The 22,785-nt window shown below is 38.3% G+C and overlaps 1 long non-coding RNA gene across 2 annotated transcripts in view; it reads right to left on the bottom strand.

The window, feature by feature from the left end:
- Nucleotides 1-154: 154 nt before the first annotated feature.
- The window catches only part of LOC103098759 (uncharacterized), a 54,250-nt gene continuing 31,619 nt past the window's right edge, over nt 155-22,785 (bottom strand). Inside the window, exon 3 of one of the 2 annotated variants that reach the window (XR_008917558.1) lies at nt 155-1,580. This is a non-coding gene — a long non-coding RNA (uncharacterized LOC103098759). Of the gene's footprint in view, nt 1,581-4,829; nt 6,176-22,785 lie in introns of those variants that run through there. The other variant, XR_008917557.1, reaches the window with a different exon arrangement.

Raw genomic sequence — 22,785 nt, 5'->3', positions numbered from 1 at the left:
CAACGCTCAGGCTGCAAGCCCTAGTTAGCTTTCTGGCCGCGTACTAGACTGGGGTTTGCCCCTCTTCACCCTTCCCTCAGGGTGGCAACTCAGTGCCATTGAATCCCCTCAGAACTACTTCACTGTAAGGGCCTGAGACCGAAACTCCCCCTGGAAGACTTTGGCTTCCTATTGCTCCTCAGGCTGCAGGAATGGGGAAAGGTATCTCCTAAGAATCCCCCAACTCAGCTTCTAGAGACAAGGAGTTTGAGGGCACAACATTGCTATGCTCTCAGCTTTCCTCGCTATCTCTAGTCTAACATTCCTCCTCTTTCTCTTTTGCTTGTCTTTAGTTTCTGTTTCTCAACCTTCACTCCCATCCTCAGTTCCATTACCATTTTCCCCTTAGTCTCTTCCTCCCACCCTCAGAACTTCCTCCTTTTCTATCTCCCCTACTGTTTCCCTTTCCCGTTCTGGGTCTGTTCTAACATTCTTCCAGTCCATTTCTTTACCTCTCACTCCCTTCCCTCCCCCATCTCTCCTCCCCTTTGCTTTCCTACCTTTTGGTAGTTTGGTTCTCTTTTAACCATCTTACCCCATACCCTCTGAAAGACTCCCCCACCTGAAAGGGACATAGCTGCACCCCTTCATTGATTAGAAACCTAAAATCCTATGACTTGCCCAAGGTTAACACGTGTTAGCATCATTTGATCCCAGGCCTTCTGGTTCCCATTTTTCAGTGGATACTATTTATACTACCCCTAATATCTCATATTTTCCCACTCATTCTTCCTTCGTGTTAGAATAAATTGCACACAGTTTTTAGCTTAATGCAGGGAGAAAAAAACCCAACAAAAGATATCATCTCATACTCTTGTTTATAGCTAGTACAACATGGGGCAGGAGGAGTAGAGGTAAGACACTATGAGTGCCAGGAGGTAGATTCCTGGTGAAAAATCTCTTTCCCTTTTTATGTTTCTTCCCTGTCTCCTCTCTCCCTTCCAGGTAACCTCTAACTTGCTTGGCTTCTAATTCTTCTTGATTCTCTTTGTCATTCAGCCTCACAAATGTGCCTTAGTTTTCAGACCCTTGGCTTTCTTTCCCCCTTCTCTCTTGCTTCCACTTCAGTTTCCTGTCCTGTTGTTTTCATTGACCTTTTAAAAAAATATTTTCTAGGTATATTTCCCTAATCCTGGACCTATTCTCTTATGAAAGACCTTGATTATTGAGGCTCTTTTTGCACTGATTCCACTGTCTTGCCACCCCCATTCCCCTTCCTCTCACTGGCTGTTTTCTGGTCCCTATCACTTTTGGGCCTCATTCTCCTACTGTTACTTTTCTCCTTGTGCTTTTTGTACTCTTCTCTTTGCTTCTCCCCCTTTTCTGACCCACAACCAATCCTTTTCATTCAAAGCTGTGACCTTACTTTTGCTCCTGGGGCTCTTTTCCTACACACACACACACACACACACCCCAGTGCCCCTCTCTCAACCCATTTTACTGCCACTGCTCAGTCACTTCCCCAAAGCCAAAGACGCAAAACCACACATTCCCTCCAAAGGGTAGGGCTGGAGAGGAAATGACTTTTGTCTTCTTCTTACCTGTTAGAGATAAAACAAACATAGATATTATTTGACTCATTTTACATCTTCCTGTGCACATCTGGCTATCAAGTGTATCAAGTGAAGGGCTTCTCTTATTTTGTTTTCATCCCTTCCCTTAGGGAAATGAAAACTTGTGGTCTGTATTATCAGCGTTTTAATTTCTATCAGGGTTACAATATGGAGTCTTATTAATGATGGTTCATGAGTTTTACCCTCCTATCCAATAGCAGAGCTGCCCACTAGCATCTGCACCAGCCTGTTCTGTCTTCTCTTTGCCCAAAGCAATTATTATCTGTTACAAGTTATCGGTAAACAGGAAACAAAGTAATGAACATATTTGCTGTGGCTCAAGATCTTTCCTCACATGTGATAGATTTCTGTTGAGCATTAAATGATTCTTGGCCTAAAATCACAATGGATATAGTCTCTCCTGCTTGCTTCAGCATTGTCTTTGTAAAAAAAAAAAAAGTTGGTTTTTTTTTGTGTGTGTGTGTGTGTTTTTAAAGATGAACCATTTAAAAAGAATTCTACCTACTTCACTAGTTCTCATTTTAGGAAAATCATAAAACCTTAGAGCCAGAACAGAAAAAAGTATCTGACTCATGCCACTCTCCCTTTCACAGATGAGAAAACTGAGGCCTAGAGAGGATAAGTGACTTATCTGAATTCATATAGTCAACACCAAAGAAGGAAAGTCACTTGACTTCTAATTGAGAGCGCTTTTTACAATGTCTTTCCTGCATTAAATATAAAAATTCCCCTCTTTCCTCCAAATGCCTTTATGATAATCACTTATACAACTGTAGACAGAATGTTTTTTTCAGTTCATGGATGGTATTCCAAGTAGGAATCCTCAACAATGATAAAGGGTTTGTAGTGTTTCCCTTAATTTGGATATATCTATGGCATTACTTTTAATTTGGATGTGTGCCCTTAAAAATGTCTACTTTCTTCTTTCCCTTCTTCTTTCTGTACCCTTCTTTTCCTTTTCTTTTTGTTCAATTCAGAAGAATTAAAAAAAAAAAAACCAAAAGTCAAGATTTGCTCTCACATCTCCACTATATGTTTGAAATAATGTCAGAGGGACCAGTTCAAGTCCTGCCTTTGTTCATTTGTTCCCTCAGAATCCTCTCACCCAGAAAGAGCACAAAGTGAATGAATGTTTTGGCTTTCCTCTAGCAAGATTCACAAACAGAAAAGATATGGACGGGGTAAAGACAGATCTGGAGTATCATGGTATCGCTCCTATGTTGCCGTTTTCAACAGGCTGATAGAGGCAACAGTGCAGTGTGGTATGTTCTGCCCCCCGGTGGATGCCGATGGGAGTCACAGGTGGAAAAAAGCAGTGCTGTCTCTATGTATGTTCTGAATAGAGATGTCTAAGGTGTATAAGGAATATTTGTATTTCCTAATTCATATCAGTCACTGGACATCTGCCAGTAAATTCGTACAGTTTTCAATGAAGGATTGGACAATATTATATTTGCTTGCACTAAATAAATGAAATATTCCTTTCTCTAGAAATAAAGTACTTATATTGAAAAAAACCTCATATAATTTCACAAGTTGTTTTTTTAAGATAATGTATAGAGAAAAAAAGCACCCTTTTGGGGTTTTACATGATTATTTACTTACAAAAATGAACAATATGGAAATATACTTTACATGATAAAATAAATAAATAAATTTAGTTCTAAACAAGCAAAAATATAGGACAATGATGGCAAAACTTCTAGAGACTGCATGCTGTGTCTGCCCCTCCTTACCCCAGACAAGGGAAGGAGAAAAGGAGGGGAGCGTCTCCATCACTCCCATTGGGCTGCTGGGAAGAGGGGCAGGTGATGAGAGGTCCCTTTGGAGAGGGGAAAGGAGTAGCTCTGCCCAAGTACCTCAGCCTTTCTAGTAACTAACTGATGGGCAATGGCCAGCATACCCTCAGAGAGGTTTCTGTGTGCCATCTTTGTCACCTATGTCATAGGTTCACCATCACAGATACAGGACAACAAACAGCAAAATGAATAGAACCAAGAAAACATCATACACAGCTATAGAATTAATACTAGGGTAATAAATTGTGGATGTTACCTCCAGAGAATGAACTGAAAGGAGGAAAACTGAAAGACTTAATTTGTATGAACATGTCTGTCTCCCAGATGGTACCTTCTGTGAGGTGGGGAGGGTAGGAAGGGGCTTGGACACTTGTGGATAAATTCTATTAATAATTTTAAAAAATGAAAAGTAGAAAAAATCTTTAAAAGAATGATATGATAAATAAAGAGAAAACATTGGAGTCTTTTGCTAGATGATATCCTACAGTAGAATACATTTGCATTATTGAAAATACTAGGCTGTAAAGTCTCTTAAGGCAAGGACTGCATCTTACTTATCTTTGCATCTCTCCTAAGGCCTTGCACATGCTATATATTAAATATATGATAGTTGTACTATACAGATGTGTCTGGAAAATGTGGGTCCTAATATTGCCACTTGGACAGAAATAATTTCTACCTCTTTGCTATTGAAATGTGGGGTTTCACAGGAAGCAATATATCCAAATCCTGAGGGGATTTGGGGCCATCAGGAAGTAATGGAGGGTGGGACAAGAGATGAGAGGGAGGTTGGTATATGGATTTGAAGTGGTTGGAAGCCAGCCTGGAAGCTGTGATTGCTAGAGAACAAAAAGGGAGGCAGTGGTTGTGGTGAGTGTGCCTGGGTGTGACTTTCCACATAAGAGTGGTAAATGTGTGCTGACATGTGGAACATTTGGTGGAAGTTGGCACAAAGGCAAGAAGAGTGTGTGAAGGTGAATTTGGAAGCTGGGAAATTAAGCCTGTTGCGGTATATTTGAGGAAAAGCCTAAGGGCAGAATCACAGCAGACAAAAGGTAGGCTAGAAGCCCCATAGACAATAAAGTTTCCCCAAATAGTCCCGTTATGATTTAAGACATATGCATAGAAGCCAAGTGGTATTGTGATTACAATACTGGGTTTGGAATCAGGAAGACTCATCTTCATAAGGTCAAAACCCAGGCTCAGACACTTATTAGTTATATGTCACTGGATAAGTCACTTACCCCTATTTGTCTCAGTTCCTTATCTATAAAATGACCTGGAAAAGGAAATGGCAAACTACTTCAGTAGTCTGTGCCAAGAAAACCCTCCAAATGGGGTCAGCTTCAAGGCTGACCCTCTACCTATTTTGACAAGCTACTTCTCATGTACTGTTATAAAGAATCAGCCTTGACTTGAAGCCTTCAGTTGGAGCAAATCTACCACTCCCAAGATAAGTTATTCTACTTTTGAGATGGTTCTCATTGTGATGGGAAATATGGGGTCAATGAGGAGTCAGATATGACTGAAAAAATGACTGAGCAACAAAAATTTCAATATAATTGATTTGTATTCTGATGTATTTTATTTTATGCATTTAAAAAGGTAATTCTGTAATGAACTGGAGGAACTCCATGTGAATTAAAATGACTTCCAGGAATTGATGAAGAGTGAAAGGAGTGAAACCAGGAGTACATTATACACAGAGAGACATTATACACTGTGGTACAATTGAACATAATGGACTTCTGTGGAAAAGAAAACGGAATCAACTTTTGGCATTTCTGCCCACTGAGGTGGAGCAGACAGCAGTTGGAATGTGATCATGAGAGGGAGTGACAGTTGGAGTGACAGAAGAGGATTGTGGGAAAAATTGGTATTGGAAAGGTCTTTGCCCTCTGAACTCAGCTGAGTGTGGAACAAAGACCAGGAGCTCTGTATCCCAACCTGTGGACTACCTTGCCTCCATTTCCCCTACCCAGAAAAAAAAAAGAAGGTTCCTGGAGGTGTGAGATCATCCATTAAAGGCAGAACAAGTCAAAGTAAGCTGCTGAAAGGATTGGTCCCTTAACTTCAAGGGGTCACCCTGAAGATCCTTTCTATCCCTCTGACCTTCTCAAGAAAGACACTTGCCTTTTGTTTAGTAGGATAGAGATAGTGACTAGTTAAGAAGAAGATAGTTAAGCTGATGCTGATCCAGCTTGGCTCAGCTGAAGAAGCAGCAAGGGTCTCCTATACCCATTTACCTATCCCCTTTCTTGATTTATGCAAATTATTAAACCATATTTAACCCTCAGTCAGATAAGAGGAGGACTATCATTTCAGGGGAACAGAGGGAGCAGAACCTAAGGACAGGCATTCAACCATACATGGTCCTCATCAGACCCCTGCCAGGTGACCTTGGTCTGGGGAAGGCTTGTCTCTCAGGAGGATCTGTGCTTACCTTCCCTGGGATATCCTCAACATCAATCAATAGAGAAGACATCCCCTCAGGCTATTATAGTTGGCCCAGTTCTCAGGAACCCCATTTTTCAAAGATAGCCTCAGGGGGTATCTCTCTCCTTTTACCTCACCAGTATCCATATTCCCTCTACCCCTTCAACTCCTTCATTCCCTGTTACAGATGCTTCAGTAGCCCCTGTACCTCTTCAATACACTTCAATTCCCTTCACCATTACACTTCTCAACTAGCAGCAATGCAATGATCCCGGACAATTCTGAGAGACTTATGAGAAGGGATGTTGTCCACATTCAGAGGAAGAACTGTGGGAGTAAAAACACAGAAGAAAAATAACTGCTTGATCACATGGGTCGATGGGGATATGTATGATTGGGGATGTAGACTCTAAATGATCACCCTAGTGCAAATATTAATAATATGGAAATAGGTCTGGATCAATGACACATGTAAAACCCAGTGGAATTGCATGTTGGCTATGGGAGGGGGTGGGGCAAGGGAGGGAAAGAACATGAATCTTGTAACCATGGAAAAGTACGCTAAATTAATTAAATAAAATTTTCCAAATTAAAAAAAAATTAAAGGAATTCTAGTTTAGATAAGAAAAACAAAGTGATTCTGAGAAGAGATCCAGAGGCTTCAACAAGGTTACAAAACCCCTGGACTAGATCAATGATTCTAGGAGATTTTGCTACATCTGAATCAGGCATTGTAAACAAACTTTCGTCATAATGGCTGCAGTAAAGAGTTTTAGTTCAAAGCGATGATTTCATCTGTATATGGAAATTCCTAGGGTGGAAATTCTCCACCCAGGTAGACTTGCCTGTAACTTGATAGTCTTAGAGTATTATGTAATTCCCTGAGAAGTTGAGCCTCATATCCAAGCCATACCGGATAACAAACAGTATACAGCTAACATGTACCATCTTGGTCTTCTGGACTCTAAGGCTGAATCCCTATCTATTATGGCAAGCTACTTCTCCTCTAATGGTGTATAGAACCAGCCTTGACCTAAAGCCCTCAGTGAAGGCAGATTCACCCACTCCCAAGGTAAGTTATTCCACTTTGAGATCATTCTCATGGTGACCAAGATTTTTCTTATATTTAGTCTAAACTTATCATACTCTCTCCAACTTACACTTTTCATATAAATAGGATTTTACTTGTGAGATCAAGCAGCAGTAGAGGCTGAGCCTGTCATCTTATAGAGGGAATTCCCAGGTTAGAAAACGTCTCCTTTGGTATACTCTCTATAATTTTAGCTTTAGCATCTTGCCTAGAGCAAGACATTGTGGTTGACCAACTTGTTCATAATCAAATAGTCAGAGGCAGGACTTAAGCCCAGATCTTGCTGAATTGGAAGCTAGATCACTATCCACTGTACCACAATGTCTCTTTGGGGAGCACAGATAAAGTCTCTTTCATGGAGAAAATCGCCAAGGTGTTCTCCCTATAGTCTTCTCTTTTTTCAGGCCAAATATTCCTGATTCCCTTCATCATCCTCTTTGCTCTTGTGAGCTGGAGTTCTACTTCATGGCATAAACAGGACCAGAAAAATTGGTTGCAGCAAAGCAAATTGATCAAAACATTTGGAATCCCTGGCTTTGCCAAATTGTATATAAAGCTCAGAGACAACTTCTATGCTCAGGAGGAAGAGTTCCCCAAACCCGAATTTGTTGTTGTTGTTGTTTTTAATCTAAGTATCTAAGGCCAGATTTAAACCCAGGACCTCCTATATCCAGGCCTGGTTCTCTCTATCCACTAAGCCATCTAGATGTCCCCAGAAACTAGAATTTAAATCCTGGCTATGCCACTTTTACCTCGGAGAAGCCTCTGAATTTCAAGGGGGCAGCTGGGTAGCTCAATGGATTGAGAACCAGGCCTAGAGACGGGAGGTCCTAGGTTCAAATCCGGCCTCAGCCACTTCCCAGCTGTGTGACCCTGGGCAAGTCACTTGACCCCCATTGCCTAGCCCTTACCACTCTTCTGCCTTGGAGCCAATACACAGTATTGACTCCAAGACGGAAGGTGAGGGTTTAAAAAAAAAATGAATTTCAATTTCTTTGCCTCTGAATTGGAGATAATAATATATTTATACTACCTACTTTATTGGGTAGTATACTCACGAGAGTAGTGTGTGATTATTTTAAATGTTATATACATTAAGATATTGTTATTATGATTCCAGATAATGCCTAATATCCATAGCCATGGCATCTGGTTAAAAAAAAACCACAACAACCTACTCTCTAGTTAAAATAGCATTTCTAGAAGGGAAGCTTTGAGTTTTACAGTGACATTTTTTTTTTACAAAAAAAACCTGATATCTTAGAATGATAATAATAGCTCACTCACACATATGTAAATATATATGTGTGTATGCTGTTGTAACATATCATAATAACTACAAAATAGAGACTTTGGTCAACTTTTTAATGGTTCACTGTCCTATAGCTTCATCAATTTGGGTAGAAGAATTTTATATCTGGAAATGGGCTAACAAAAAATGGACATTTTCGCTCTTTGTTTAAGACCTGATTGTCTCTGTTGTTGCTTGTCTCTTATCTCCTTTGATTTCATCAATTGGGCTGGGGGCAATCAATTGATAAGGGATGTCTTGATCAACTTCTCTCACTAATAATAACAATAACTTGCACTCCTGGATTGCTTTAGAACTTACAAAGTCCTTTACAAATATTTTCTCCTCACTACTACTGTGAGAAATAGGTAGTTATTATTCTCATTTTATAGATAGGGAAACTGAAGCAGACAGAAATTAAGTGATTTGTCCAGGATCACACAGCTAGTAAATGTCTGAGGCCAAATTTGAACTCTGGTCCTCCTAACTGCAAGCTCAATATCTTATTCACTGCTCCACCTTAGGAATATGGCATTTTATAGTTTATAAAGCACTTTATGTATCTTGTCTCATTTGATTCTCAGGAAAAAAACTTGATGACTTAGGTGGCACAAGCTTACTATTCCTATTTACAGAGGAGGAAATTGAGAATAAGGAAGCTAAGTAACTTGTCTAAAGTCACAGAATACTCATAGAACCAAACCTAAACCCCAGGCCTTTTCATATTAGAAGTCTACACTTCTTTCCACTACTCCATGCTGCCCCCCATTCCTAACTTTATGATTCTCAATCCTCTTCAGTCAAAGAATTTTCATTAGATGAGGACCATGGAAAAGAGTAACAAGATTTTAGGAATTTGAGCTGAACATGTCCTCAAAAATCATGTGGTTGGGCAGCTCACTAGCATAGTAGATAGGGTGCCAGACCTGAAATTGACTATCCTACGTTCAAATCTAGTCACAGATACTGCCTAGCTATGTGACCCTGGGCAAGTCACTTAATCTCAAATGAATGCCCTTGCCACTTCTCTGTCTTAGAATTGATAGTAAGACAGAAGGTAAAGGTTTTTTTAAATGATTGGTTGGTTGCAGGGGTTCTTAACTTGGTATCCATGAATTTTAAACTATCCTGATCACTGCATCTTAATGTAGTGGAGTTCCTTTGTCATCTCAGATATATTATTTTATGTACTTAAAAATAAGATTCTGAGAAAGGATTCACAGTTTCACTAGACTGCTGAAGGAGTTCAAGACCTTAAAAAAGTGATGACCAATTCTGTCATTTTACAGAAGAAGAATGGAAGGTCAGAAGAGATAAATATGGTTAAACAGTTCGTTCAAGAGAAACATTGAATCTGATGTTGGAAGACAGGAATAGACCATGTTACTATTACTACTTCTTATGGGACTTTGGACAAATTACAATTCTCAACATTTCTGGACTTGTTTCCCCATCTAAAATAAAGAAGAGGTACCTATTAACTACCAAGGTCCTTTCTAGGTCTAAATCTGTTTTTTAAATAACAAAGCTGAGATTGGAACTCAGGTCCTCTCAACTCCAGATTGACTTTCTAAATTAGAAAGGAGAAAGTATGGGGAGTTTCTGGTCACTTTTTTTACTCTATAATTTATTTATTTATTTGTTTTGACAAGGACAAATCTTGTTTCAAACACATCCTTATTTATAAAACATTAAGGGAGAATAAGGCAGAAGATTATCAGCAATATCAACTCACTGGCAGCTAGGTGGGGCAGCATATAGAGTATATAGAGCAGGAATGGGTTAACCTATAGCACAGGTGCCAAAGATGGCACACAGAGTACTTTCTATGGGCACACGATCCCCACTCCAGAGTTTGTTACTAGAAAGGCAGAGGGCCTCTGGTGGAGCTGCTCCCTTCCCCCTCTCCATGAACCTGAGAATATTCCTCACTTTACCTGCCCCTCTGCCCAGCAGCCAAATTCTCCCTCCCCTGTCTGGGGTAAGGGGGGGCTGGGCTGGAGCACACCTGGCATTTGTGGGGGGGGGGGGGGGCAGGGTAGGGCACACATTTCTAAAAGGTTCACTATCACTGGTATAGAGCTTGGAGGCAGGAACACCTGAGTTCGCTTACTAGATTACTAGAGGTTTATTAGCTATGTGACCCTAGGTAAGTCACTTGACCCTGATGTCCCAGTTTCCTCTTCTGTAAAATGAATGGGAGAAAAAAATGGCAAGCTATTCCCAATATCTTTGCCAAGAAAACTCCAAATGGAGTCACAAAGAGTCAGACAGTACTGAAATGACTCAACAACAACAATCAACTCACAAAACAAAGCAATAATTAATAGAGGGTAAAAAACAAAAACAAAAAACTGAAGGGAGCATGATGTGAGACCTAGCAATCTCAAGAGCATTTATAGATGACAGTAGAAAGACAACAAATAGATATGAAATTGAAAAGATATAATGACACTCCTTAGGCCATCTGCTCTCATTATCATTATCAGGATAATCCCCACATTGGATTTAAACTTGATGTGCTATATAAGGAAATATAAATGGCACTTAAGAAAATTAAATTGGAGAAAATGACTGAACCTAATCAAATACACATGGAAAATGTGAACTGGAGACAATACAATTTTAAATGCACTCATGGATGGGTTTTTAAGATATCTTAAATAGGAAAATATTTCCATAAAGACCCCAAGAAGACATCAACTAACCCAAATAACTTTCTTATCCCTTGCAATTAAAAAAAAAAATTAACCCTTACCTTCTCTCTTAGAACTGATACAAAATATTGGTTTCAAGGCAGAAGAGTGCTAAGGACTAGGTAATAGGATTTAAGTGACTTGCCTAGGGTCATACATCCAGAAGTCAGATTTGAGGCCAGAATCTCTCATCTTCAGATTTGGCTCTCTAGGTACCAGTGATGGTGAGCCTTTTAGAGATGGAATGCTGGGCCCTGCCTCCACCTAACCCCCCCCCCAGACTGACTGCTATGTCCATCCCCCCTAGAGACTGACTGCCATGCTTTGCCCCTCACTTCACCCCATAGCCCCCCTCCCTCACCTCAGACAGGGGAGAGAGGGAGTGTTCCCATTGGGCTGCTGGGCAGAGGGGTGGGTAATGAGAGGCATGTGTGGAGAGGGGGAGGAGAGTGGCCTGAGCATTCCACTCCCCTCCAGCTCTGCTCCCCTCCAGCTATGTGCCACACTGTGAACTATGCTCCCCTCAAACCTAGCTCCTCTCCAACCCCATCACAGCAATCACCTTTGCCATAGACTCAACAGTTTTCTGTTTGTGCTATGCTCTCATGAAGCATGTGTGCCCCCTAGCATCTTACCCCAGGCTGGGGAGAAAGGAAGTATTACCATTGGGCTTCTGGGCAGAGGGGTGGGTGAAGTGAGGAATGTCCTCAGGTACATGGAGATGGGGAGGGGAATAGCACCACCCTGAGTCCCTCTGGCTTTCTAGTAACAAATTCTGGTGGGCAACTGGAGGCATGCCCACAGAGAGGACTCTGAATATCTTTTTGGCACATTGCCATCACTACTATATATTAAGCCACCAAGCTGCCCCTCCCTTTCTTTTACTGATGAGAATGGCTTATCATTACCATTACCAAAGGTAACAATGCTAATGTCTCTCAGTTAGTTATTTCCAATTTATCATATATATATATATACATATATATATGTATATATCTTGTTAGTCCATTTACACATTTTCTCCCCAATTGAAATCCTTGTGAAATCCTTGAGAGTAGGTTTTTTTTTCTATTTCCAATACTTCAAATGGTCTCTAGTATATAAAAAGTACTTAAAAGTGCCTTTTGACTTGAATTGACTTGAAATATGAAGAAGTCTGGCTTTCTAAACTTATAGCTACACAATTGGCTGAGAAGTGTGAAGAACATAACATCTTGCTCTATTCTTTGTTCATAACTAAAATTTATTTGATTAGGAATCTTAAATTGCATCCATCAAAATATTCCTCCAACATCATGTCTTTCATATATAGTAAGTCCATACATGTAAGCATGCATGAAGTATGGGACAGATGTGCCCAGGTTTTTCCTGGTTTCAGTGACTACAGCCATATTCCTGACTTGGTCAAAAAATTTGAATTTTGGTTTTTACTCCAGCCATATGCCTAACTTTATCCAAAAGTCTGAATTTTGTGTCAACTCGGTAAAACTTTAAAGTTCCTATATTAATTTGTTAATTTTCTCTCATTTAGCAAAAGTGATGGAGCCGTGCATGTACTGAAGCCATTTCCACTAGCTTAGACTTAATTAATATGAACATGTTGTACTCCTGGATGATAAATTCAGTGATACAGAACTGGGACAATTGTGGGTGGAATTTATTATGTTAATTAGTTGAAAAATAAGTTAAAACATATAAGAGATTTGTGATTTCATGTACAATCCTTTCTTTGTATATGGAAATTCTGGTTTGGTTTTTGAAAATTTGGAATAAAAATTAGTAAATAAAAAACCTAGGGAGAGATTTTCATGCACTGGGTAGATTCTTTATGGAAAACGTTTGTGAAGACATGGACCAGATCTATGTAGGATGAAAATTTTGGATCTGGAATCTGAAGATTGAGTTCAAATTCCAGGTCTGTTATTTGGCCACATAAATAGTGCAATCCAAACCTGTGAGGAGATCCCAGCTTCCCTCCGGTTCTCAGTACAGTGATTACTCCCTTACACTGATATCTCCCTATTTACATTGCCTGATTTCATTTAGAACAAAACAAAACCACACCGAAACCTTAAGGAAAGAATGGTCTAAACTCTTTTGACAGCAAGATCTTTTTAAGTACTTTATTGTGAATTAAGATCAACATTTTTCTTCCTTAATGATTCAGTGCATTTCATGTCCTGTCCCTCACCCCAATAGCCTTGATTAGAACCATATTGGAGTTTGCTAATAGGTATCCAGATACTTAAAATAAACAAGCAAAAGGTATCATGGGGGAAATTAGGTACCCAGTAGATAGAGAACCAAGCCTAGAGTCAAGAGGACCTGGGGTCAAATCTGGCCTCAGATAATGCCTAGGTGTGTGACCCTGGGCAAGTCACTTAACCCCAATTGCATAACCCTTGCTATTCTGTCTAAAAACTGATACTAACACAGAAGTAAGGGAATTAAAAAAAAAAAGGCATTGTGAATTGAAGTACAAGACAGGGATGTGAAAGGAAAGATGATTCTATTATGGTTCTACTCCTCAAAATGGATTTTAAAATGGGCTCTGTGAGAAAATTTCTTAAACATTATTCCTCTCTAAAATGTTAAATATCAAATCATGTATCTGTCAGTAGTGGAGAGAGGATGACATATTGATAATGATACCCTATTGGCTTCAGAAGGAAGAATTAGATTCAAGTTCTACCTTGGATATTTACTGCCTGTGTGGCCCTGAGAAAATCATCTTAGTGTTTAACATCTCAGTGCTGCAGGCAATTCTTCAAGATTAAGATTAAGTTGCAGAGAAGATGAGGATGTGTATTATTGCTTGAGGAAGTGTTTTCATTTGGGAATTCCATATAGCAATGAAATCATGGGGCCAGTGCCTCTCCTACAGGTAACTGTCAAAAATACTTCTTATTTGCATCACTTTTTGATGTGGAAATCAACTTAATGCTTCTATTTTGCTCCACAATTTCCCTAATTACCCTCTATCCTCAGGAAATGCTGTACCCTGAGTCCCTGTCCCAATCCCAAGAGTCACATGTATAGCTCTGTCAGTATCTTTCAAACTCCAAAGCACCTCATGGCCAGAGAATTTGAACAGCACTGCACTACAGAACTGATAGAACTTTTTTTACCAAATCCAATACGGCAAATCAGGGAGATAGGAAGCTCCCTTTTCTATTTAGGGCCAGATTGGGTTTTGAAAAAATTCTTCCAACTTTGTAAACATTAAAATGGACTCAATAAATATATGAAATTCCACACTGGGGATCTACAATGTTTGGATAATTATAAGCACATGGGCACTTTACATGAAGTCTCTGTTCTGAGTATTTACTAGTGCTTCGGGAAAACAGAGGCTCTCAAATTCGGTGTTTATTTTCACTCACAGAGAATATAGGCATTTCCTATTGACTAGTCTTCAATTTCTGCTTCCTAACTCCATGTAGTTGTAATGGCTGAATGATAATATTTCTCATTAAAGAATTGACATTGAATGATGCTCATGAGAAGTAGATTTTCACTTTTCAAATCAAGTTCAAATCCAATTCCACTGCTCTTTCAGAAATTAAGGATATCACTTATTGCATTTTTGGGAATCTGGAGATAGAGTTTACCATAATTTTAGCAAAACATCTTGCAAAATTTCTCATTTAATTCTTGTGGATAAGATGGAGAATGGTGGGAACCAGATGTTAGTGAAATTAAGTGATTTGGAACTAGTTGAATGATTGGACCAAAAGAGCCATAATTAATGGTTCTATATCATCCTTTAAAAATTATTTATTTGTTCATTTGTTACATTAAAATACCTAGGTAGCTTCTTCCCTCTCCTTCCCTCCCTCCATTGGAGAAAGCATCATTTTACAAAAAGATTTGTGTATATATGAAACTGTCTTGCTTACTTCTAATTATCAGTTCTTTCTTTGGTGGTGGACATGCATGTCATTCTTCAAATACTATTTCTGTTGCTGTATATAATCTTGGTTCTGTTCAAATTTCTCTTCATAACTTCATATAGGTCTTTCACTGTGTTTTTTTAATTAGCCTGTTTATCATTTCTGATGGTGCAGTAGTATTCCATCATGATCAGGTTGAATGTAATCTTGGAAGAAGGTCTCTAGTGAATTTCTGCTTGGTTCTGTGGTCTTTCTTATCAATAATGAAGGCATAGAAGGTATGTCAGAACTAGAATTGTTTTCTAACCTACTGAATGAAAAAGCCAGGATCCAAAAAGATCTTGAAAGAAGAAAATATTGATCTGAATTAAATTAGATCTTTTTTATGCCAAAATGGGTCTTCAACAGAATTCATATTAACCTTTATTTAAATATGGAGACCCTAAATGTATTTAAAATACTTTTTATCTGTTTCCAAAAACAAATCTATAAGAATAAAAACAAAAACATTTATACAATGTTTTAAAAACTGAAAAGGACTTTATAAACATTATCTTATTTGAGTCTCAGAACAATGCTGCTAGATAATACAGTTATCATTATATCCATTTTGCAGATGACAAAACTGAAATTTAAATAGGATGAATAACTTGACCATTATCACACTGCTGTTGAGTGTCAGATGTATGCCTTGAATCCAGGTCTTACTGATTCCCATTCATAGTATTATTGACATAAAAGTACATTTCCTCTTAATTCTCAAAATCTATCCAAATCAACAACAGATATTTCAATTTATCAAGTGTCTATTGAGCAACTACTGTATACCAGCCTTATATTTGCTGAGAAGGTAAGGAACTTACACTCAAGAAAGGGAAAATAGTATATAATAATTATAATACAGACTTGAATGTGAAAATCTATGAGGCATGAAATTCTGTATGAATGTATAGGAAGAAGACAGCATTTTTAGCTGAGAGATTTCATGAAAAGGAGAATATTTCAATTGAACTTTAAATGATTGGTAAAGTTTCAACTGGCAGTTATGTGGGGGGGGGATGCATTCCAAGCAGAGAAAAAAATACAGGTGATTTAATAAAGATACATAGGAAGAGAAATATGGAATGTTTTCAGGAAATGAAAACAAGGTATGCAAGTGAAGAGTAATGGGATAAAAGATTGGGAAAACTGAGTAGAGCAAAAACTGAGGAGGAAGAGGTAACTAGAATTTAAAGTGGAGATTTTGCTTTATTAATCAGTCTTGGAAAACCAGAGAAGATTTTGCAAACAGGGTGATGTGAACAAATCTGTGCGTTAGAAGAATGAATCAGTGATTTGAGTAATTGTTCATACCCCACAACCTTTCTTTTCTATATACATTCTCTTTGATGATGATATTAACTCTTACCGACTCACTTGGTATCTCTATGCAGAAGAGTTCATCGACATATCTAGTTCTACTGAATTCCAATTCCACATCTTCAAGCACCTATTAGACTTCCCCAAATGAATGCAGGAATCTCAAATTCAACATATCCAAAATAGAACTAAGAGTTTTTCCCTTAACCCCATCCTCCCTCCCAACTTTCCTATTCCTACTAAAGGCAGCATGATTCTTCCAGTCATTTCACAACATTGAAGTCATCCTTGATGCTTCACTTTCCCTTATTCTTCATATCTAAATAGCCATCAAGTTGGGCAACCCTGACACCATCTCTTAATTACAATACTTTTCTTTCTACTCAAGACAGCTGACATCCTACTTGAGGCCCTCTCTTGGACCTTTGTAATAACTTCACTATTTTGGTCTTCTATTCTTCTCTCTAGTCCATTTTCCAAATGCCCTCCAAATTGAGATGACTAAAATATAGATCTACCCATATTATTCCTCTGCTCAAAAATGTTCTCAATCTCTCTAAGATATAAACTCTTCCTTTTTTCAGTCAAAGTCACTCACAATCTAGTTTCAACTCGCCTTTTCTGATTTATTGCAAACTTCCTTAATACTGTTTATTCTTGGTTTATTGTTTCTTCACACCCTCTACAGCCCAGTCAAACTAGGCTACTTGTAATTCTTTGCATAGCTCATTTAAGATCAGAAGACGAATGGGATTCACATATCTAGACATCTACATTTCCCATCAGGATCCTAGGGGTGCTCTTGAAGGGTAGAGGGCGGTTCTCTAATGCCATTGGCTTGAACCTCTACAAGTATGATTCTCCTCAAGATTATCACTTGAGAATCAATTTAATTAGCAGTTTTAAATAGCTCTAAAAGAATGTTTACTGAGATGGTACAAAAATCTGACTCCCATCCCCAATATCTTTGATACATCCTACAAGTAAATACAAAGTCCAGAAGGAAGTGGGCTAAAGTTTAGCAATCACATGTGGCAAAGGGTTGACTTCCAGCTTTTAGTTACTGAAAGTCTTTTTCTCCCATTTATGAGTTGTTCAAAAGTTGCCCTTAGGCATGGTGTACTTTCTTGGTGAGGCAGCTTGTAAAGATACAATTCCAGATTTTCCTTTGCTCCCAATGCAGACACATCACCAGAAGCTGCTTTTCCAGAGCTGGTGGATGGTATTAAAATTCAAAAGAATGGGAAGTCCAAAATCCTTTTAACCCTTTAAAACTTGCAAGGTCTTTCTCCAGTCAAAGCTCAGTGGGTTAGGAAGAGAGAAGACCTGGCAAGTCAAGGCCAAAACCAGTGCCTCTCTCCCCTCAAATGATCTGTCTCAAGGGCATACTAGAAAGTAAGAACTGAATCAGTTTTTAGAAATCTATCCCTTCTCAACTCAGTTGGTAATTTTTAGATCATCCTTGTGGCAAGATAAAATCTCCTATATCTACCCCAAAACCATTCTTGTGAAATTTGATTACAGTTCAGTGGCCTTCTAGCACACACAATTTTATGTTTGGTGACTGATTGCTTGAGAGATATTTTCACCTAGTTAAGGCATCAAGACTAATATGGGATGGGATAATTATGGTGCCGCACTACAAGTCTTTGCATATGTTCTCCTCTTTGTTTAAAATGTATTCCTTACTACTACCCAAATCTTCAATTTTTAGCTTAGAACTATAGCTTCCTTCAAGGTTCAGGGTTAGTACAATCTCCTATACAAGACCTTTCCTGATTCCATGCTGTTAAAAGCTAGTTGGAGGTACCCTCTTCCAGGGATTATTTTTATATATTTTATGGTTATCTCTGCACATTTGAAGGCATTATCTAAGATCTGCTTTTTTAGGGAAGTGGTTAATCAGTAGACTTAATAAAAATAACCATTTTTATACAGCACCTACTATGTGCTACACTGTGCTAAGTGCTTCACAAATATTATCTCATTTGATCTTCACAACAACCCTGGAAGGTATCATTATCATCCTCATCTTACAGGTAAGAAAACTGAGGCATCAACCAGTGTGGACTTCAGAGCTATAAGACCATCTGATGCTAAGCCTACCCAGAGAGACAAACCCAAGCCTGAAAAGTCCTCATTCCCCACCTTCCTTCCTCCACCTCTCTCTTCCTAGGAGAACATCCATCTGTTCTCAAATGTTCTCTCTTCCTTTTAAATGTGCTTTTTTCATGTTTAAAAATGTGGCTGATCATTAAACCATTGATAAATGTGGTTTATTATTTAAATTCAAGAGAGAGAGAGAAAGACATTAAGGAAAATATGAGAGACACAGAGGCAGAAAAAGACAGGGACAGAGAGAAGGAGAACGAGGGGAGAGAGAGAGGCGAGAGTGTGAGAGAGACAGACAGACAGACAGAGAGACAGATAGAGACAGAGAGAGACACAGAGAGAGAGAGAGAGTACAAGGGCATATTTTGGCAGAATGAACAAGAGAATTATTGAGTTGCAATTTTACAACTTCTCAAAAGAAGCTGAAAAACTTAGATGTGGGTTTTTCTAAGCAAAGGAGTGAAAAATGTTGATTAGGGGATATTGTGATGAGCTGGGGCTTTATATGGGAAATGAAAATGTGTAGACTTGAACTAATCAATCAATATTTATTGAGTGCCAGCTCAATCATTCCTCTACCTACCTTTTATCCCACAGCTTGAAAACAAAACCAGCCCAGCCCGTGGGTGACTTACTCAACTCAGATGCCTGAAAGTGACCCTACTTACTGCCCCATATCCATGAAGTAGGTCAAATTTTCCAGTCCTCTATGGAGAGCCAGCCTATCCTGGCCTAGCAATGGAGTGGCTCATGAAGTGAGAGGAGTCTTGCATAGTAATTAGAGAGCTGGCCTTAGAGGTAGGTAGACCTGGGTTCAAATCTCACCTTTTGTTTATATTAGCTATGTAATTCTAGATCAATCATTTAATCTATCAGTACTCTAAACTCTGGGACTATAAATTGTAGAAACTATACCTGTCTGCATAGGTACATGGACTTACTTCATCCAGGAGTTCCCTAAATCAATGAAATAAATAGTCCCATCTCTATCCCTATTCCTTGCACACACTATCTCCTTTGATCTTCACAATAGCTCCATTAGACAGTTAGTTAATTTAAGTATTTGCATCTGCTCCATTTTACAAATCAGAAAATTGGGAGTCAGAGGATCTAAATCTAAATCTTTCCCATGACTAGCATTAGGGAAAACTAGAGCAGGGTACTTTTGTCCACAAAAACTTGAAAAGATCATCTATAAGGTCATTGTGATTCACAGCAATAAAAGGAGAATGCACACCAATTAAACTATTGATATTCTAAAGTGAAATAGAGGCAGCATGGAGCAGAAATAACAGAGTTTAGTCAGGAATATTTAGGTTCACATCTTGACTGTCACTTCCTGCCTGTGTTACCCTAAGTAAGTCACTTGACTTCTCTGAACCTGGTTTTCTTCATCTGTAAAATGGGCATAATAACAACATCTACCTCTCAGAGTTGTTGCAAGGATAAAATGAGAACAAGTTTGTAAAGAATTTTGCAAACCTCAAAGTGATGTATAAATGCTATCTATTTCTATTATGATTTATCTCTGAAATTAAAGAGTTCAGCCCAATGACTTTTAAGGTTCTTTCCAATTCAGATTCTATGATGTTATGAGCCTAGAATATAATAGTAATATGGGGTGGGGTGGGGGGGAGTCTTGAATTCACCCAGGAGAAAAAAACAAAAGACATTTTTTCCTAATGCTCACCTATTACAATCATTTCACTTTGCAAAGGATTAGAAACAGAGGGGAGAGTAAAGAAGGAAGCATCAGAAATAATAAAGACTGATGGCTTGCCTTTTGTACCTGGAACATCATTGTACCAGTATCCCAGAAATGTACCCCCAGTCTGCTTCCTCCCGAGTTCCCCTTCTGACAGGTTGACTTGGCTGAATAGATATTAAAGAGAGCAGATTAAGCCAGAGACACTAAAAAAAATGTAGTCAGTGCCCCCATAAGGCAAAGCTTCAAGGAAGAGCCTTAACAAGCTAATGTTTCCTTACAGCTTGTCTGCAAAATGTGCAAGCTGACAAAATGTTTACAGTATTCCTATTACCCAGCCAGATAGGTTTACCTCAAGCTAATCACTCTGATTGCTCTATAATTACCAAAGTAATGTGGTTATCTTTCTATATGGCTGGAGATTAAATAAAGCCAATAGTTCATAGCCACTTAATTCCAGCCTCCAGCTACCCAGAAGCTCAGATTTTCATATACTTTTCCTTCTGATTATTTTGAACTAAGATTCATTTTCACTGAACAAAAATTCAAAAAATAGAATGCTTAGTTATTATTACTTTTATATCCTTGGCCTCATAGAATCAAAAATGTTAGACTGGGAAAGGGTCTCAAAAGAAAAACAAATCCAAAGAATCCTTTATTAATTTAGAAATTCAGAAAAATAAAATGAATTATGAAAAAATAATTACATTTTTAAACTTTGTAACTTAACAAATGAATAACCAAATCTCAGAGAATATACTCTCAGGATATACTAACATCTCTAATAATAATGATTAAAAACACATTTGATTTTTAGGGTATTTCTGTATTTCATCCATTCATTCAAAAACTGTTTATAATATTCTATTTGCCTTGTACCCGTCCTTATTTCTGTATCTACTTCTGAAAATTGTTTCAGCCACAAAGCCGCTTACTTCTTTCTCCACTTATTATCCTGGGAGATAGAAAGCCACTTAAACTTATAGAATTGGCTACATCTAAACTGAAACTGAAACATTTAGCATGTCTAATTTGTTAGAGGCAAACAGTGCAAGTGGTATTTCAAGGTTCTTTCACATGGCAAAAACATAAATAAATCACGGTCATGGGCATAACTACCTTATTACACCAACCACCATGAGATAGAATGCCTGTGCAATGTTACCGACCTATGATTCTTTAGGGAAGCAGGATCAAGTGCAGGTGGGAAGCTTTTAAGTTATGACATAAACGTAAAGGATTCCAAAGACTATGAAAAATGAAAGGTGTCTGAAGAGGCTGATGCATTGATACCCATGCAATTCATTGATTACCTGAGATTTTCAATCATCATATAGAGGAGATGGACTGAGATTGAATTTGAATGAATGGCATATTTGTGTAAGGGTGATGGTAAGTCTCTAAAACCCAGAAAGAGCTGAGGCTTGCCATGAATGCTAAGAAATACAAAGACTTTTTTAAAAGACTGTATTAGAGATGAAAGGCAAACATGAAAAGGGTCACTGATTGGGGGGATAGAATGGTAATAATGGATGTCAGAGGAAGAGAGAGGACAGAGCACATTCTTATCTTCTTGTACTTATTCTACCTATAAGAATATTCTCTAACTTGGGAAGTCCAGCATAGAAATCATTAAAATGAAATTGAAACCTAAGATAAATGAAAAGATGGTAAAAGAAAAGCTAGGTGTATCTTAATGAGGTCAAGTCCTGTTACAAGACTGTAAGTTCAGGGTTCTCCCTGACCATCAAAGTTCTCACAGTGTTTAGAACAGTACTCTGCATACATTTGGAACTTAATAAATATTTATTGAAAGAATGAATGGATGGATGATGAAAGAATGAATAAATATGGGGCCAGGGATGAGCAAATGTATAGATTTTGCAAAGAAAGTAATATATACTTCAAATGAGAGTTACCACTGAGCTTGTCTTAAATTCTTAGTAGGGTTCTACAAGACTGGCTTATAAGGCTTAAGAAGTTAAGTAATGGTCACTACAAGCTAAAATGTGCTCATCAAAAACTACGTACAAATCAGTCAATATATTTGTTAAGCACCTATCATCTATACCAGGCTCTATGCTAAGTACTGAGATTATGAAGAAAGGCAACACAAAACAAAACAAAAAGTCCCCGCTTTCAAGGAGCTGACAGTTTAATGGTGGAGACAACATGTAAATTACTACATATTAATACTGCATGTTAAGATAGAGACAGGATAAATTGGAGATGATTATAGAGGAAAGGTGTTATGCCAAACTTTATCTTCTCTTTTTAAAAGGTTGCTTAAGTAGCAGATCCAAGGAATGCTGTAAATAGAGCCTACATATATTTCAGCAAGGCATTTAACACTGTTTCTCAGGATATCCATGTAGATAAGATGAAGTGATGAGAACTGAATAAAAGTACAGGCATGTTTATTTGAAATTGGTTAAATGACTGATTCCAAAGAGAACTGAGTAAAAGCCCTGGTGTTAATCTAGCAGGATATTTCCTGTGATATATATATATATATAGTGTTCAACCATTTGCTGTGGCCCGTTCAACATTTTTATTAGTCACTTCAAAAAAAGCATTGATGAGGGGCAGCTAGATGCCTCAGTGGGTAGTCAGGCCTAGAGATGGGAAGTCCTAGGTTCAATGGCATCAAATAATTCCTAGCTGTGTGACCCTGGGCAAGTCACTTAACCCCCATTGCCTGGCCCTTACCATTCTTCAACCTTGGAACCAATACACAGTATTGATTCTTGGGCAGAAAGTAAGTTTGTTGTTTTTTTTAAGAAAGCATTGA

The sequence above is a fragment of the Monodelphis domestica genome, chromosome 3, assembly GCF_027887165.1.
Source record: "Monodelphis domestica isolate mMonDom1 chromosome 3, mMonDom1.pri, whole genome shotgun sequence".
Classification (NCBI taxonomy): Eukaryota; Metazoa; Chordata; class Mammalia; order Didelphimorphia; family Didelphidae; genus Monodelphis; species Monodelphis domestica.
This window is presented reverse-complemented; position numbering and strand designations above follow the sequence as displayed.